Source organism: Myotis myotis, unplaced genomic scaffold (genome assembly GCF_014108235.1).
Source record: "Myotis myotis isolate mMyoMyo1 unplaced genomic scaffold, mMyoMyo1.p scaffold_m19_p_11, whole genome shotgun sequence".
Lineage (NCBI taxonomy): Eukaryota > Metazoa > Chordata > Mammalia > Chiroptera > Vespertilionidae > Myotis > Myotis myotis.
In genome coordinates this window covers 53,486,353-53,503,361 of record NW_023416315.1, presented here as the reverse complement: position 1 = coordinate 53,503,361, position 17,009 = coordinate 53,486,353, and positions in this window count along the sequence as shown.

Sequence of the window (17,009 nt, the reverse complement as noted above, 5' to 3'; positions counted from 1 at the left end):
AGTTGTTATTTTTCCATGGTGGCAGGGACAGCAGTACCCTTCTCCTCTGACTCACTCAGTGGGGACGAGAAGTTCACACGCAGCACCACCGGGCATCCACCTGACCCGCTTCCTTCCCTGGGTTCAGGCCTCTACTCTAGGGAGGCTAAGAAAGGCTGGGGGGGGGGGGGGGGGCGGGGGGCGGGGGGGAGCTTGCTGGTTTGGCTCAGTGGATAGAGCATCGGCCTGTGGACTGGAGGGCCCTGGGTTCGATTCTGGCCAAGGGCACATGCCCGGGTTGTGGGCTTGATCCCCAGTGGGGGGCCATGCAGGAGGCAGCTGATCAATGATTCTCTCATTGATGTTTCTCTCTCTCTCTCTCTCCCCCTTCTTCTCTGAAATCAATAAAGAAATATATTTTAAAAAAAGAAAAGAAAAAAGGCTGGTGTGTGTGTGTGTCTAGCCCAGCCGTGGGCAAACTACGGCCCACGGGCCGGATCCGGCCCGTTTGAAATGAATAAAACTATTGAAAAAAAAGACCGTACCCTTTTATGTAATGATGTTTACTTTGAATTTATATTAGTTCACACAAACACTCCATCCATGCTTTTGTTCCGGCCCCCCAGTCCAGTTTAAGAACCCATTGTGGCCCTCGAGTCAAAAAGTTTGCCCACCCCTGGTCTAGCCTGTGTGGCTCCATGGGTGGAGTGCTGGCCTGCACACCAAAGGGTCTCGGGTTCAATTCCCGGTCAAGGGCACATACTTGGGTTGCATGTTCAATTCCTGGTCAAGGACAGGAAGCAACCAGTCCACATGTCTCTCTCACATCGATGTTTCTTTTCAATCTCAATATCTCTCTCCCTCTCTCTCCCTCTCTCTCCCTCTCTCTCTCTCTCTCTCTCTCTCTCTCTCTCTCTCTCTCTCTCTCTCTCTCTTTCTTCCCCCCTTCCCACCCTCCCAGTCTCTGAAAAGCAATGAAGAAAATATCCTCTGGTGAGGATTAACAGAGGATGGTTCAAAATCATGTCTACCTGTATCAGTGCATCTGGACCACTTATCACTCAGTGTCCCAGTGTGTATACTAGTACATAGCTGCCCTAGCTATTACCCACAGTGGATTTGCACAGAACTTAGTGCTAAGTCAAATTCAGTCTTGCTTACATCTTCCCTACTGAGAAAGGAGAAAGTATAAAGGAAAAAGAAGGAGGTACTTTAGATTATTCCACTGGGTTGGTTCTTGTGGGCAAGTTACCCACCAACCCCAGTTTTAACCATATTTGGAATCGTGGTGATGTGGGATCAAGGTTATGGGAACATGAAACCAACAGCAAGAGATAAAACTGGGCAATTTTGGGGGTGAGAATCCATAAAACAAAAACTTAGGAACTCTAATTTTAACATGTTGCCTTTTTTTACCATAACAAAACTCAAAATAAGAGATTGCCTCTTTGAATGTGCCACACTATGAATTTTAATTTTCATATCAACTTAAATAGAAATTCATAGTAAATTCATTGGCGAACTAGAGCGGGAACGTGGATTGGGGAAGAGAGAGGCAACATATTTTACAATTTTTAAAAAACTGGGTATCAGGCCCTAGCTGGTTAGGTTCAGTGGATAGAGTGTTGGCCTGTGCACTGAAGGGTCCCAGGTTCAATTCCAGTCAAGGGCACATGCCCAGGTTGCTGGCTTGATCCCCAATAGAGGGAATGCAGGAGACAGCCAATCAATGATTCTCTCATAACTGATGTTTCTATCTCTCTCTCCCACCCTTTATCTCTGAAATCAATAAAAACATATTTAAATAAATAAATAAATAAAATAAAATAAAAACTGAGTATCAGAATCTCATTTTAAAAATATCCATCACTGGGCACAAATATATTCAACATGCATTTGGCTTTGAAATCTATTTTAATCTAGCAATTCCACTTCTGGGAATTTAACTTACAGAAATAATGGAATAAGTGCCAGAGAGTATTTCTGGTGGCTAAAATCAGAAACAACCAATTGCTCATAAATATCTCACTCCTTTTCAGGTTCAATTGATTTGAAATAATGGGTGAAGCCAGACTAAACTTTGAACAAAGAAAATTTATCCTAAAATGTCACTAGACATTTTTAAAAATATATTTTTATTGATTTCACAGAGAAAGGGAGAGGGGGAGAGACAGAAACATCAATGATGAAGGAGACTCATTGACTGGTTGCCTCCTGCATACTGGGGATCAAGCCCGCAATCTGGGCATGTGCCCTGGCTAGGAATCGAACCGTGGCTTCCTGGTTTATAGGTCAATGCTCAACCCCTGAGCCACGCCAGCCAGGCTAGGCTTTTCTTTTATGGGGACACATATAAGATAAAGTTTACAGCACAAAACTGACAACAGTCAACTAATTGAGGGCACACAAATACCGAACAAAAAGAGTCTTGATGTCTTAATGTTTACAATTCTATTGCTTTGCGCTATCAGCAGTGCCTGAACCAGAATGGTTATCTGTCTGAAAACAAGTTTGACAAAAAAATTTATTCAGTTTTGTAGATTCTTTTAAATTTTGAAGATGAACTGTATGTTAGTAAACACTGACTTTAGAATCATTCAAAGTGTGTATACATTTTTGGGGAACACCCTGTAGATAGTTTGTTCAACAAATGAAGTCAATCCATGCAAAGAAACACTAGGCAGTTGTTAAGAAGGAGAGAACTATGTATGTACCACATGGAATTACTCTCACAAAATACTGTTCAATATAATGGCATGCTTCCATTTTTGTAAAGAAACAAAAAAAACAAAAAAACCCACAAACCAACATAATAGTTACATGCAAAAAAAAATGTCCAGAAGGATTTGGTCAATATACACCAAACAGTGATTGCCTCTGAAGAGGGAGATAGTATGGGGTAAACTCTCATTTTATTTTTTTTATGTATTCAACAAACATAACTTTCATAGTTTACATGTAACTATATGTATATATAAAAATATATGTAGAGCCCTAGCTGGTTTGGCTCAGTGGATAGAGCGTCAGCCTGGGGACTGAAGGGTCCCAGGTTCAATTCTGGTCAAGGGCACATGCCTGGGTTTCGGGCTCGATCCTCATTAGGGGGCGCGCAGGAAGCAGCCGATCAATGATTCTCTCTCATCATTGATGTTTCTCTCTCTCTCTCTCTCTCTCTCTCTCTCTCTCTCTCTCTCTCTCTCTCTCTCCCCTCCCCTTCCTCTCTGAAATCAATAAAAATATATTTAAAAAAAAAAAATATATATATATATATATATATATGTAGAGAAGTAATCTTTAAAATCTTAAGTATACTTTTAAGGAAAATAAAACAACAAAATACATTTGATTCTCTGTTTGAACTGGTCTGACAAACCCTCCTGATAGGACACACAGCCCATGGAAGGCCTGGGTACCATGGAAGAACGGTCATGGTTATGGTCAAGGCCTCCTGTCCTGACCCCACTCTCCAGCTCCATCTCACTCTCACTTCGGAAGGGAGCATGGACACTCCAGATTTCCCACTGCTGAGGGAAGCTAACCTCTCTCCTAAGCTTGCTGCGAGGGTGACTCACCCCTTCCTTCCCTAAGGCCAGGAAAAAACTGATAACTTGGTTTTTGATAGTTCAGCCAGTCAGGAAAGGGGATATCGGACTTACCTCTCTTTTAGCCGACTGTACACCCAGGACAAAAATGTTAAAAGGGAGACCAAAGGCAACGCAACTCTGGGCTCCAGCTGGCAAAGAGCTTAACTTCTAGACAAAAAGATATTCGGGCGAACTTTTTGCCCACATCAGACCATGATTTTAACACAAGGGGAAAAGATGGTCTGGTATATTGCTTCCTGATATATTGCTGTCTTTTGGCCATCAAGTGTAGAGAACTGAGTTAATCACGTGACTTAGTTCCAAACACTGACCTGCCTCCTGTAATTAAAGGGAAAGCTGTGGCTGTCAATCTTTCTGTTAGGTAGCCAGTGTGGGGGACTCAAAGAGAGCCTGGATACCTGTGGAGGCTGCCAGGTTCTGGTGGAGAAAGAAGGATCCCTGCCTGGACACAGACCTGTGTGTGACACACGGCACAAGCAGGGCTCTGCCTTGGTCACATGTGAATCATTCCATTGGCCTTTGGGAGGCAAAAAAAGAAGGGGTTGAGGTTCCTGAAACAGTAAGGGAGGCTGAATCAACTCTGTCCATAGCCAAAGAAGCAGCTACCTGCAAGGTATATTTGAAGGTTGTTGGGAAAGGCTCTGACCTTCAAGATATCTTTCTGATTATCTTGTCAGAGTTGCTAAAATTCAACCCTTTTAGACTCATTCCTTCTTTTTTAAAAATATACTTTTTAGTGATTTCAGAAAGGAAGGGAGAGAAACATCGATGATGAGAATCATTGATCAGCTGTCTCCTGCACGACTCCTACTGACTGAGAATTGAACTGTGACCTCCTTCCTGGTTCATAGGTTGACGTTCAACCACTGAGTCACACTGGCCAGGCAAGATTCATTCTTTCCGACTGAGACTTTACGCATGTTAAATTGCAAACGAATTCTTCTAACTTCTTTCCAATTTAGAAGGCATGGGTCAGAGAACAAATACACTTGAATATCAGGAGGGAAGTGGAAAGAATCCACGGGTCAGAGGCTCAGCACTTAAGAAAGGTTCCAGAGGAAAAGAGAAAGACTTGCAGGGCAGCACTGCATACAATAGTATTAGGCCAGACAGATGGAACAGCAGAAGCCTTGTCATTATCCTTTTACAGTTTCTGTTCTAAAAGTGTTTCACACAGACATACACACACACACACACACAGCTTCACATAAATGTGTCTGTTACCAGCCTCCTTATCTGTACCTGTTTAGGCGGCTTTAGATCTTGATGTTGAAGGCTGATTAGGCAGTTGATTTCAATATGAGTATGGCAGGGGTCCTCAAACTTTTTAAACAGGGGGCCAGTTCACTGTCCCTCAGACCGTTGGAGGGAAGGACTATAGTTTAAAAAAAAACTATGAACAAATTCCTATGCACACTGTACATATCTTATTTTGAAGTAAAAAAAAACAAAACGGGAACAAATACAGTATTTGTATTTGCATGTGGCCCGCGGGCCGTAGTTTGAGGACCCCTGTTCTATGGGATCCTTGGTTTGGACTCTAAGGTTTTTGTCCCCTGCTCTAATGAGCCCTAGGTGATTGTTAAAACAGCCACCGAAACCGGTTTGGCTCAGTGGATAGAGCGTCGGCCTGCGGACTGAAAGGTCCCAGGTTTGATTCCGGTCAAGGGCATGTACCTGGGTTGCGGGCACATCCCTAGTGGGGAGTGTGCAGGAGGCAGCTGGTCGATGTTTCTCTCTCATCGATGTTTCTAACTCTCTATCTCTCTCCTTTCCTCTCTGTAAAAACTCGATAAAATATATTTAAAAATAAAAATAAAACAGCCACTCTCAAACTCGGCTGTAGCCTAAAATCACCTGAGACCTTTCAAAAGTCCTGATGAGCAGGGCCCATTCTTAGATATTTTGATTTACTTGGTCTAGGGTGGAGCCCCGGCAGCATTGTTACAGGGCACCTCTTATTAATTAAAATGTTAAGAAATGTGATTGGCGGGGGGGGGGGGGGGGGGGGTGCGGGGGAGGAAGGGGAGAATAGTAGACTCTCATACCTCAACGTTAATTTAAGGCATCTATCATTGGCAAGAAATGGTTTAAACTTTAGACTAAAAGGCACATTAGGAACACACTAACCTAGGTTCTGCTGGTCTGTCTCTTCTGCAGAAACCATAGAGAAGGACCTGGCTGGGAGATTTGTGGCTGGGTCTGCAGAACTTGTCAGCTCTTAGCAGGAATTCCTTGTTCTTCTATAACATTCCTTGTGTTGCAGCAAACAAGATTCCACCCTCCGAGCTGGCCTCTCTCCGAGTGGATCTCTGGTCTCCTGAGTCTCACCCTTTCCCCACCCCCGAGAAGCAAGCTTAACCTCAGGTCTGAGGGCGGGAAAACCTGGGTCACTTGGAGAAGTGTACTGGTCCATCTGGATGGAATCCTCAAATGCTGTTCCCTCTCTCCCTGTTTCCCTTTGGTCAGGATTGCCAGCTGCTGTCCTTCCCAACACACTCTGCCCTGTGTGCCCCTTCTCCAGACCAGAGTCTCAGCCCACCCATCCACGAGCCACACTGTGATGTGCCTGCTTCACCCTGCAGGTTGGGCACCCTGGGTGCTTAGCCCTCCACATTCCTCGAAGTAGATGCCACTTCTTCCTACATTTGAGGGGCCATGGCTCCTCCGTATAGGATTCCCACCTCGCTGCCCTCAAGCCTGAACTGACACTCAGCCCCCCACAGAAATGCAGTATGTTCCCAGCCATAACAGGGAGATGGTATAGAAAGATAGTCCTGTGGAATTTTATCTTCCCCTCTCCCTCCTTCTCGGTGACTTGACTCAGAGAGGAAGGAAGAGGGAGACAGATAGAAACATCAGTGATGAGAGAGAATCATTGATCGGCTGCCTCCTGCACTCCCCACACTGGGGATCAATCCCACAACCTGGGCATGTGCCCTGACCGGAAACAGAACCATGACCTCCTGGTTCACAGGTCAACGCTCAATCACTGAGCCACACCACGCCGGCTGGGCAGGAATACATTTTCCACGCCACTCTTTTTACTACATGACAAATTCTCAGTTGAGTTCAATTACAGAAAAAATTTTGTTCTGAAAATTAATTCGTATGCTTTCTGTTGTCCCAAATCCAAAACTATGCAATCCAGTGTATTTTGTTTGTCTCTACGCTGCCAGAAAATTTAGAGCCAAATTCATTGTCCAAGTGTTGTGATCTGCTAAAGTCAGGCCATTCAAAATATCCATTCCTTCTGCTTTGCTGTGTTTTCTCCTGGACTTTTCCACACTGAGTTTTAGTCTAAGCGATCTCGCCCTGTGTCCAAGCCTGTCACCACATTCTACCTCTTTATCTCTCGATTGGTCCATCACTACACTACACTACACTACATGAATTCTTCCCACACTTGCCTGTCCCCCTCCCTCCCTCGCGGCCCATGCCAGTTTCCTCAGCCTGAAACCACCTCCCCAGCTTTGTTTGCTTGGTGAAGAGGTTTTCAGGACTCAGCCCCAGCAGGACCTACTCTGTGGGCCTCCTGAGCTGGGTGGCCCTGCCCTGGGTTGTCCTGGCACGCAGCACTCACAGCCAGGCCAGAGACCAGAACTGTTTTCATGTTTTATTTGACTATCCAGCTAGGATGGTGAGTTCCTGGAAGGAAGGGAGATACTGATCACTGTGTCCTTAAGGCCTAGCACACAGAAATGTTAAGTCAGTGAATGTACGACACAGGCAGGATTCAAATCTTCTGGAACAAAAGGACTGCAGGCCAGCCTCTCTGGCTACCCTTCCTCACAAACAGCCCTGTTTGCCCTTGACTTCCGGTAGAATTCTGCTCCATCCCAGGCAGACACCCTAAAGGTGTTCTACTCCATTCCTTTGGTGTGTCTGATATCTGACAAGGAAAGCAGAAAGGATTTTGTTCTTTTCTTTTATGGAGTAACCACCGAGGGTGTAAGGGTTTAATAACAAAATTACTGGAGAGAGCCTATTAGAACACTATTTCCCGGGGCCTTTACTAGTATTACTGTGTACTTTACAGCATTTGAGAAGTCACACCCCTGAAGCACATCTCATCACTAGCCAGAGCGCTCCTTTCCCAGCACCAGCCGGTTAAAGCAGTCACCGCACTTCCCTTGCCCCAATCTGTGCCCCCATGGAGGGCACTGCCCAACTTCCCCACCCTGCCCTCATTCCAGGATTCCCCAGCTGAGATCTGGCTGCCCTGGCGGAGTGAATCCAGTCCTCTGTGACACTCCTAAATATCGGTCCGTCCTGTGTTGAGACTCCCCTCCCCCGCCCCTCCATGGGCTCCTTAGGGGAAAAGTGGGAGAAAGATGATCATTCCATCGTCTTTTCCTTACTGCTTTCCCAAGACTGCAAATTCTGACCACGGCGAGGGAGGTTTGGCTGCTCAACCACTCTCGATTCTCACCCCCCCCCCGCCCCCGCCCCCCTCAAGTCCCCTGGACCCAACACTGCGAAGGGAGGGGGCTCTGCCCAGTTCGTGCAGTTTTCGAGGCGCGCAGGACGGCGACTCCCCGGCTGGGCCCTGGGAGTCACCCCGAGCCTCGGTAGGACGTCTGGGCAGCACTTTGCTCACGTCCTGCAGGTCGGGCTGCAGCGCCTCGGTCCCCACGTCCGCACAAGGGAAACCCAGACTGTGGTCTGCAAACAGCCGCTTTCCAGCTCCGGGTTGAGGCAGCTCCAGCCGTCTCCTCCCTTTCCCGGGCGCGTCCCCTCCTCGGTCCCCGGTCCCCCAGCGCTGTCCCCCGGCCCCGGTCCTACCTCCTGGCGGGCCGCGGCTCCGCTGGCTCCGAGGCGCAGCTCCCGGCGCCCGGGTGGGCGGGGGCTGCAGGCGGCGGGGGCCCAGGGCGCCATGGCCCGCAGCCCTCCGCCCTGGGGTCCGCCGGGCCTCTCCGGGAGAGCTGAGCTCTCTGTGCTCGCGTCGCCGCCGCCCCGCTGCGGCCGTGAGCGAGTGAAGGCGGGCTCGGCCCGCAGCCGCGTCCCCTTCGCGCCGGCCGCGCGCCCGCCGTCCCGCCCCGCGCCCCCGCCGCTCCAGTGAGCTCATCCGCAGCTGGCGGGCGCCCGGCCCGTAGCCACGGCAACGCCTCTCCCCGGGCCGCGGGGACTCCGGCAGCTGCCGTAAACAGGACCTTCTGCCGGACTCTTCCCCTCGCCTTTTTTGGGGGGTGGGGAGAGGGTGGCTTAACCCTTTCCCTGCTGGAGGCCGCCGAACGGCATTCTGCGTCTCCACCCGCCCGGGGCTGAGACCTAGAAATAGATGCTCGGAGGTGGCGGCGACACTTCCCGCCTCCAGCTCACTCCAGTCGTTCAATGCGTTTCTGGAGGCGGGGGCACCCTAGGGAGCCAGACACCACCTTGTCCCCTGCAACTGGCCGTCTGGCTGGGGCACCGACCGCCGTAACACAGGTCCCCGAGCGCCGGGCACCAACAAGGTCACAAGCCCGGCGCGGAGGGAAGTCAGGAAAAACTTCCCAGAGGAGAAGGGACTTTATTGTCCTCGCTGCCGCCACTTGGCTGTAGGACAATCAAGGAGCACAGGACGTAAGACTTAGGACTGCCAACTCCGAGGTACACGTGCTCTGGGCATTTTATGCTGAGGACAACGGGTTCAAGTGTTTTTTTAAAAAAGTGTACGCATTTAAATTATTGTTTTTGTTTGCTGAAGTATCATTCAGTAAGTTTTCACTTTCTTAAAAAAGACCGGAGCCCTGACTGGTTTGGGGGTGTACGGATGAAAGGGAGACGGGCGGCAGTGGCGATTTGTGGGTGTGGAGATGAAGGCTCCAGGCCCAGCTCTATACCAGAGGAAAGTCATTCATGTCTTAGCTCAGGGGCCCCTAGAAGGAGGGGCCGAAAGCCTAGAAGTGGAAAAGGGAGAAAGAGGTTTAGCTACTAACCCACAAAAGGGGTGTGTAGGAGAAAGAGGGGAAAGGAGAAAATAAAGGATTGCAGAACACGGGAACGTTAGATACTGCCTAAGGCCTAGGCAGTTCTACACACTGGGGCCTGAGATTTAAGGGACACATTCAGATATCAAAGTCACAGGGAAAAAGCTGTGTCTCCCTAGCGGAGGGTTTTGCTCATTCCATGAGATCTTTGAAGCTTTTCTAGGGCGTGTTAGAGCTCCCTAAGCTCCTTCATTGCATACCCATTTTCAACTAAGCACAGTAAGTTTTATTTTTTTTTTTAAATATATTTTTTTTTATTGATTTTTCACAGAGAGGAAGAGAGAGAGATAGAGAGTTAGAAACATCGATGAGAGAGAAACATCGATCAGCTGCCTCTTGCACATCTCCCACTGGGGATGTGCCCGCAACCCAGGTACATGCCCTTGACCGGAATCGAACCCGGGACCTTTCAGTCCACAGGCCGACGCTCTATCCACTGAGCCAAACCGGTTTCGGCAGCACAGTAAGTTTTAGAATACCAATTTGCCAGGTTCAAGTGGTTTTTAAAAAAGTGTACGCATTTAAATTATTGTTTTGTTTGCTGACGGATCATTCAGTAAGTTTTCACTTTCTTTAAAAAGACCGGAGCCCTAACTGGTTTGGCTCAGTGAATAGAGCATCGGCCTGCGGACTGAAGGGTCCTGGGTTCGATTCTGGTGAAGGGCACATGCCCGTGTTTGGGCTTAATCTCCAGTGTGGGGTGTGCAGGAGGTGGCCGATCAATGATTCTCTCTCATCATTGATGATTCTCTCTCTCTCTCCCTTCCTCCCTGAAATCAATAAAAATACTTTTTTTTTTTTAAAGGGCCAGACACTTGGCTTCTTGAGGGTTAATTACTCCTATGGTCCTGGGTGTCAGGAGGCAAAATGGAGAAAATGGCAGATGGAGAACAACTGAGCTGAGGGCCCAAATGGCTACCTCCCCAAACCCAGTGCACAAAACAGGCCAATCACCTTCAACTGTGGCTTCCAATTGCCAGTCACATCTCAGGTGGACAGGCCAGAGAGGCGGCTAGGAGGCCCCCGGTGGCAACTTCCAGGTGGCAGGCGGCTGTTCCTCATTTGTGAGTTCTGAATACTAGCTTGTTTTAAAAAAATATTCCTGCCTCAGTTCAGACTCTGATGAGTGATGCTGACGCCTGTGCTTTGCAAGTTTCCACCCTTGCCTGCTTGTTCCAGGCCTCAACCCCACCGTTCCTCCGGGCTCCCTGGGTCATCCGATGAGTATGTCACTGTGGCAGGCACCCACAATGACTCCCTTCCCTTCTTTCCTGTGTGGTCCTGCCCTGCTGGCTCCCTGGATCTTTCCCAGCTGATGCTACCCCTGGTCTCTCCCAAGGCTGGCTCTCTAGCTCCCAAGGGAAGGGTAGCCCTCTAGGGTAGGGGCTGTGGGCTGTGCACTGGGGCCTGGAAGACCCTCTCAAACCAGGGTAGGCGGCAGTGCCTGGCCTCAAGTCAGGAAAGCTGTGAGTGGGAGGAGGGGGAAAGAATTTATTGTTCTTTTTTTTTGGTTAATCCTCACGTGAGGATATTTTCCTCCATTAATTTTTAGAGAATAGAAGGGAAGACAGAGAGAGAAACATGGATGTGAGAGAGACACATTGATTGGTTGCCTCCCGCATGGAGGTGCCCCACCCAGGGTCAGGGATCGAGCCTGCAGCCCAGGTACATGCCCTTGACTGGAATTGAACCCAAGACCCTTCAGTCTGTGGGCTGATGCTCTATCCACCGAACCAAACCAACTAAGGCAATTGTTCTGTTTTATTTTTTTAAATATATTTTTACTGATTTCAGAGAGGAAGGGAGAGGGAGAAAGAGAAACATCAATGATGAGAGAGAATCACTGATTGGTTGCCTCCTGCATGCCCCATACTAGGGATTGAGTCCGCAACCCGGGCATGTGCCCTGACCAGGAATTGAATCATGACCTCCTGGTTCATAGGTTGATGCTCAACCACTGAGCCACACCAGCCAGGCTAGGGCAATTGTTCTTGATCTTAAACCCTGCCTTTTCCACCCAGCACAGCCATGGAGCTCTGCAGAACATCTCTCACCACTCCCCCCACCCCACCCCTGCCCTCCTCTTCCTTCAGTGTCCTGCTGAGGAACATGGGCTCAGGGTCAGAGGCCAAATCCAGTTCTAGAGCAGGTTGCTTCACCTCTACACCTCAGATTCTTCCTATAAGGTGTAAATATGTCATGGTTAGGGCCTCCTCCTGTTGTGGGGATTAAAGTAGATCAAGTAACCCAATGCTCAGTGGATAGTGCGTTCGCCTGGGAACTGAAGGGTCCCGGGTTCAATTCTGGTCAAGGGCATATGCCCAAGTTGCGGGCTCAATCCCCACCAGGGGCCCTGTAGGAGGCAGCTGATCAATGATTCTCTCTCTCCCTCTCCCTTCCTCTCTGAAATCAATAAAATATATTTAAAAAATAATAATAAAGTAGATCAAGTAGAGGGTGTTGTCCCAGGCCTGGCCCCTAGGGCGCTCTCTGTTAGCTTCTGCTTAATCTCATTTCTTTCCAGAAGCACAGAGTGCTCAGGGTTCGAGGTGGGAGCAGACAGTTTTTCTTCTCCTCTATTAGAATTGAGCTTCCCTGCTCTGCCACCCCTTTTAGGTCCAGGGCCTCTTGGTTCCAGGTCTTTACATGTCATGTCGTATAATCCCCCACATACATCTGAGCAATGAAATATTATCCCTACCATTTTATGGGTGGAAAACCCAAGTTCCAAGAGGTTATGTACCTTATTTGAGGTCACACGGACCCAGGCCAGTCTGGCTGAAGCCAGGTTCTTTTGTTACACCAGGTTGCCTAAGCACAATGGCTCTACCCAGTGCCACCCACACCCCCTGGCTCTGGAGAGATTTCTGGATCAGCATTCAATCCTGGTCCTGGTTTTGCTGCCCCCTCTGGAAGGTGCAGACAGTGCAGTTCTTCGGGCATATCTGACCCTCTTCCCTAGAGACCAGGTACCCCCGCTTAGATCACTGTTTTCCATTCCTTCTTGGCCCCTTGCTAGCAACCTGCTTCTATCTCATTGCCACTTGCCTGCCAGTATGTAGTTGAAAGGCATACACACAGTAGATGATGGATGACAGGTTGGGTTATTTTATGATGATGATTTTATCTAGAAAGCTGGCATGGGGAGCGAAATCATTTATCTGTGCTTAGGTCCTTGACATTTGGATGAGATAGAGCAAGGAGGGAACTTATTTCAGCAGAGAAAAGTCACCTTGACATGCCCTTGGAGAAGACCCTCCTCATCCCTCTGACTGACGGTGGATCTGAGCCCGTGGAGCCATCTGGACAAACAGCAGAGCTCCCCTTGTCTTTCATGGGCATCCTACTCCTTCCCTCTATTGCAGGGGTGGGCAAACTTTTTGACTCGAGGGCCACAATGGGTTCTTAAACTGGACCGGAGGGCCGGAACAAAAGCATGGATGGAGTGTTGTGTGAACTAATATAAATTCAAAGTAAACATCATTACATAAAAGGGTACGGTCTTTTTTTTCAATAGTTTTATTCATTTCAAATGGGCCGGATCTGGCCCGCGGGCCGTAGTTTGCCCATGGCTGCTCTGTTGTCATATTGCTAGTCCCATCCTTGGCCCGTTCTTGCCTCGGAGAGAGGCTGGACGTGAGTTCCTTCCCATCCCACACAACCCTGGCTGGCTCCCTCTGAGGAAACAAAACCAAGCCAAGCATCCCACACAAACCTCAAACCCAGCCTTGGTTTGTTCTTGGCCCCAATCAAATGTCATCCAGGAGCTGTGGGATAAAAGGGGAGGGAGAAGCTCAAGCCACCCAGGGGGAAAGGAGCGGGTCCCGGGGCTCCTTCGTTCTCCTCCAGCTTTCAAGGGCCTGTCTTTGGCTGTGATCACTGTCTAGCTTTAGAACAGAGGTATTAAAGGACCAAGACTAGCAGAGCTGCCACCGCATGGTGGGGCAGAGCAGAGCAAGATGGGGCTTCATCTCCTGGCAGGGCACGCCCCTCAGGTAGGAGGCAGGGGACCTGCTGTGCCACATGCATTAATGCAGGAGCAGCACCTGAACCTGGGTAGTGCTAGAACAACCCATCTAGAAAACCAGAAGGTGGGAACCAGAGGATGAGAAATTCTCATGAGAAGTAATGGAGACAATTCAACTAAAGAGACAAAAGGAGAAAGGAAGAAGGTAGCCGTAGGTCTACATGAGGAAGGGATGTGAAAATCATGGCAACAAACTGGAAAGAGGCAGGTATGCCTGCGACAGCCTCTTCCCTTAGTGCCTTTCCAGGTATTGATTGTGGTATTTTCTGTGTATGTGCATGCCCCAGGGCCAGAATTTTTATGTCCAGGTCCAGGCATAAAATTAGGAGCTAATTGTAGACCAGGTGAACTAAGCAGGACCTGCAGTGGGGTCCATGCTTCTCAAACATTGTATTTGCCTGATAATCCCCTTGGCTTATTCGGGGTTGGGGAATCAAATCTTCCCCATAGGATCCTAATGCAGGGCAGCCCAGGAGTCTGCAGTATCACAAGCACCCCAGGTGTTTTGGGTGGAGGTGGCTCAAGTCCCCACTGGAGACACACTAGTGTAGAGCTTGTTCAAGGGGGCCAAAACGGGGGAGGCTGAGGCAAGCGTATACAAGGGTTGACATTCTGTTACGAAGAAAGTGAGTGTGGGAGTGGGGTGCTGAAAGGGTCTCAGCAAAGAGCTGTCCTCAACAAGGAGCCCAGCAGTTCTCACTAGGGACAACTTTGCTCCCTGGGAGACATTTGACAATATTTGAAGACATTTAAAGTCACAATTGGGAAGAGGGCGGGGTGCGCGGTTCTGGCATCCAGTGGGTAGAAGCAGAGATGCTGCTAAACATCCTACAATGTACAGGACAGTTTCCCTTCCCCCTTGTCCACACCCCTCAAACACAACAAAAAATTATCCTGCCTTAAATGTCAAAAGTGCAGACAGACAGAATCCCAGAGGCAGCCAATTTCCTACCCCCACCTCCTTCCCGCAGGTCTTGAACAAATACTTGCCCTGCATGGCACCTACTATGTAACGTTGTTGCTTGGTTAGATGCTAAAATCACCATCATTTGGGTCACTGACAAGATAAGCACAGCCAGGTGGGCCTTTGCATCTTTCCCTGCCCATCCATTTCTTCTCAGCCAGGTCTGGAGACCCAGAGGAAGCTTTGGTTGCAAGTCACAAGTGAATGGCGCCACCCAGTGGTACTAGAGTTAACAACACCAGCTGGAACAGTTCCAAGAAAGGAAACTATTAACAATAATTAGCTGGCTTTTACTGTGGAGATTTTTATGGAGGAAAAACGAAGATCACCCAAATGAGAACAAATAGAGGCTATTTATTCAGATATTTCTATAGCAAGTCACTTGTGTTTGGCAGAGACTCAAGCACAAGTAAAGACTCAAATGCTAGGGGGAAAGGTTTATTGGGGGGTGGGGGGAGGGCGGGCTTCCGGGGTGCCTAATTGCAGGTTAGTGGCACAGGGAAGGAAGCTGGAGGCCGGTGGTAGTGTGTGATTGATTTGGCGAGGACATCTGGCTTTCTATGGCTGGGTTCTGAGTTGGAAGTGGGGGTGAACATTAGAGAAGCTGGCAGCCATCAGCCAAGTCCTGACTGTTCTGGGCCATTGCTGCTGAGACTGTGGGTCAGAGTTCTATTGTCATATATGGTCTGGGCAGTGACTGGATATTCAGTCTCTTAATGTATTAATCATTCTAAATGCATTCTTGTGGTTGGTAATCTGGAAACAGATTGCATAAAGTTACTGGGTGAGAAGCTGCTTGACTGCAAATCAACAGATTTTTAAAGACTACCCTTACAAATCTTGATGTAGAGTTCATATTTGATATGACTGTTTGTTAATGTGCATTCCATCATTCTCCTAATGGACATTCACATGGGCCCCAGGAATCCTTCAATTTCACCTACTTGGGTCACTACAACTTTTTGAGGTGCTGCACCTTCACCACCACAGTTATCATCACCACCATCACTACCATCACCAACACTACCTCCACCACCACCAGGTCAATGGTTCTCAAACTTTGTTCTTAGGACCAGGAGCAGTAGGAGCATGTAGGAAATTGTTAGAAATGCAAATTCCGGCCGAAGCCGGTTTGGCTCAGTGGATGGAGCGACGGCCTGAGGACTGAAGGGTCCCGGGTTCGATTCCGGTCAGGGGCATGTACCTGGGTTGCGGGCACGTCCCCGGTGGGAGATGTGCAGGAGGCGGCTGATTGATGTTTCTCTCCCATCGATGTTTCTAACTCTCTATCTCTCTCCCTTCCTCTCTGTAAAAAATCAATAAAATATATTAAAAAAAAAAAAAAAAAGAAATGCAAATTCTGGGCCCCACTCCAGACTTAGAGAATCAGATACTGGGTATGTGACAGCTCTCAGGTTTTTCTTGTGGGTGCTAACGTGGAGAGCCACTGCTTCAGGTGAATTTCTAGGATGCCCTGATTTTATTTTTTTAAATGTACCTTCATTGTTGAAAATATTACAGATGTCCCACTTTTCCCCCTAGTGATCCCCTCCATCCCACTCTCACCCCCAGGATGCCCTTATTTTAAGTCTGACCTTCCACAATGTATCCTCCAAATTTGTGAAAATATGTCTGTCATCTGAAGTAGGAAGAGAAACAAAACTACTTTTATTCATCTAGATAACACAAATAACATAGGCTAACATTTATTGACCCAGGGTGCGAAACATAGCATAGTTTGTGGTTAGAGGCTCCGAGAGGTAAGGTAACTTGTCCCCCAGAGGTAAGGTAAGGTACAGATCACACAGAGGGAGACTAAAACCAAGTTTATTTAGTTCCAAAATTTTGCTCTTAACTGTTGTTGAATATGTTAATTACCAGAATCATAAATGTAAATCTAGAGGATTTGTAAAGCTTTAGTCAGACTCACTTCCCCCATTAGTGTAAGGAGAAACAGAGGCCCAGAGACTTGCCCGGGGTCACATCATTAATTCCTAATTAGCAGGCTAGAACCCAGGGCCTCTGGTTTCAAATCCAGTCGTCAATAAGCCCTTTGGTGAATCAGAGATATACAAGCATATCCCACACACCTTTGGAATGAGTGGGTAAATAAATCAGTTGGCGGTTGGGAAGAGGCTAATGAAAGGCTGGTCATACTTGAAACCAGAGGTGGTAGGGATGACTTCTGTCTTGTGAACTGCAAAGAGGTCTGCAGCATCTTGTGGAAATGGCAGATGGATTATTAACAACACAGGAGTAGCCAAAAGCCACTTCTCATTCCTGTCTGTATCAGCAGCCCAGGTCCCTACATTTTTGGGCACCCCTTGGGGCTGCAGAGTGGCAGTCACACTTCCAGCAGGGGAAACCACACTTGGGCATGGGCTGTGTCCACACAGGGGAACAAAGTGTGGCAAGAGCCCTGAAAGAATGGGGAGAGCCAATAGGATGTGGCTACTTTGGAG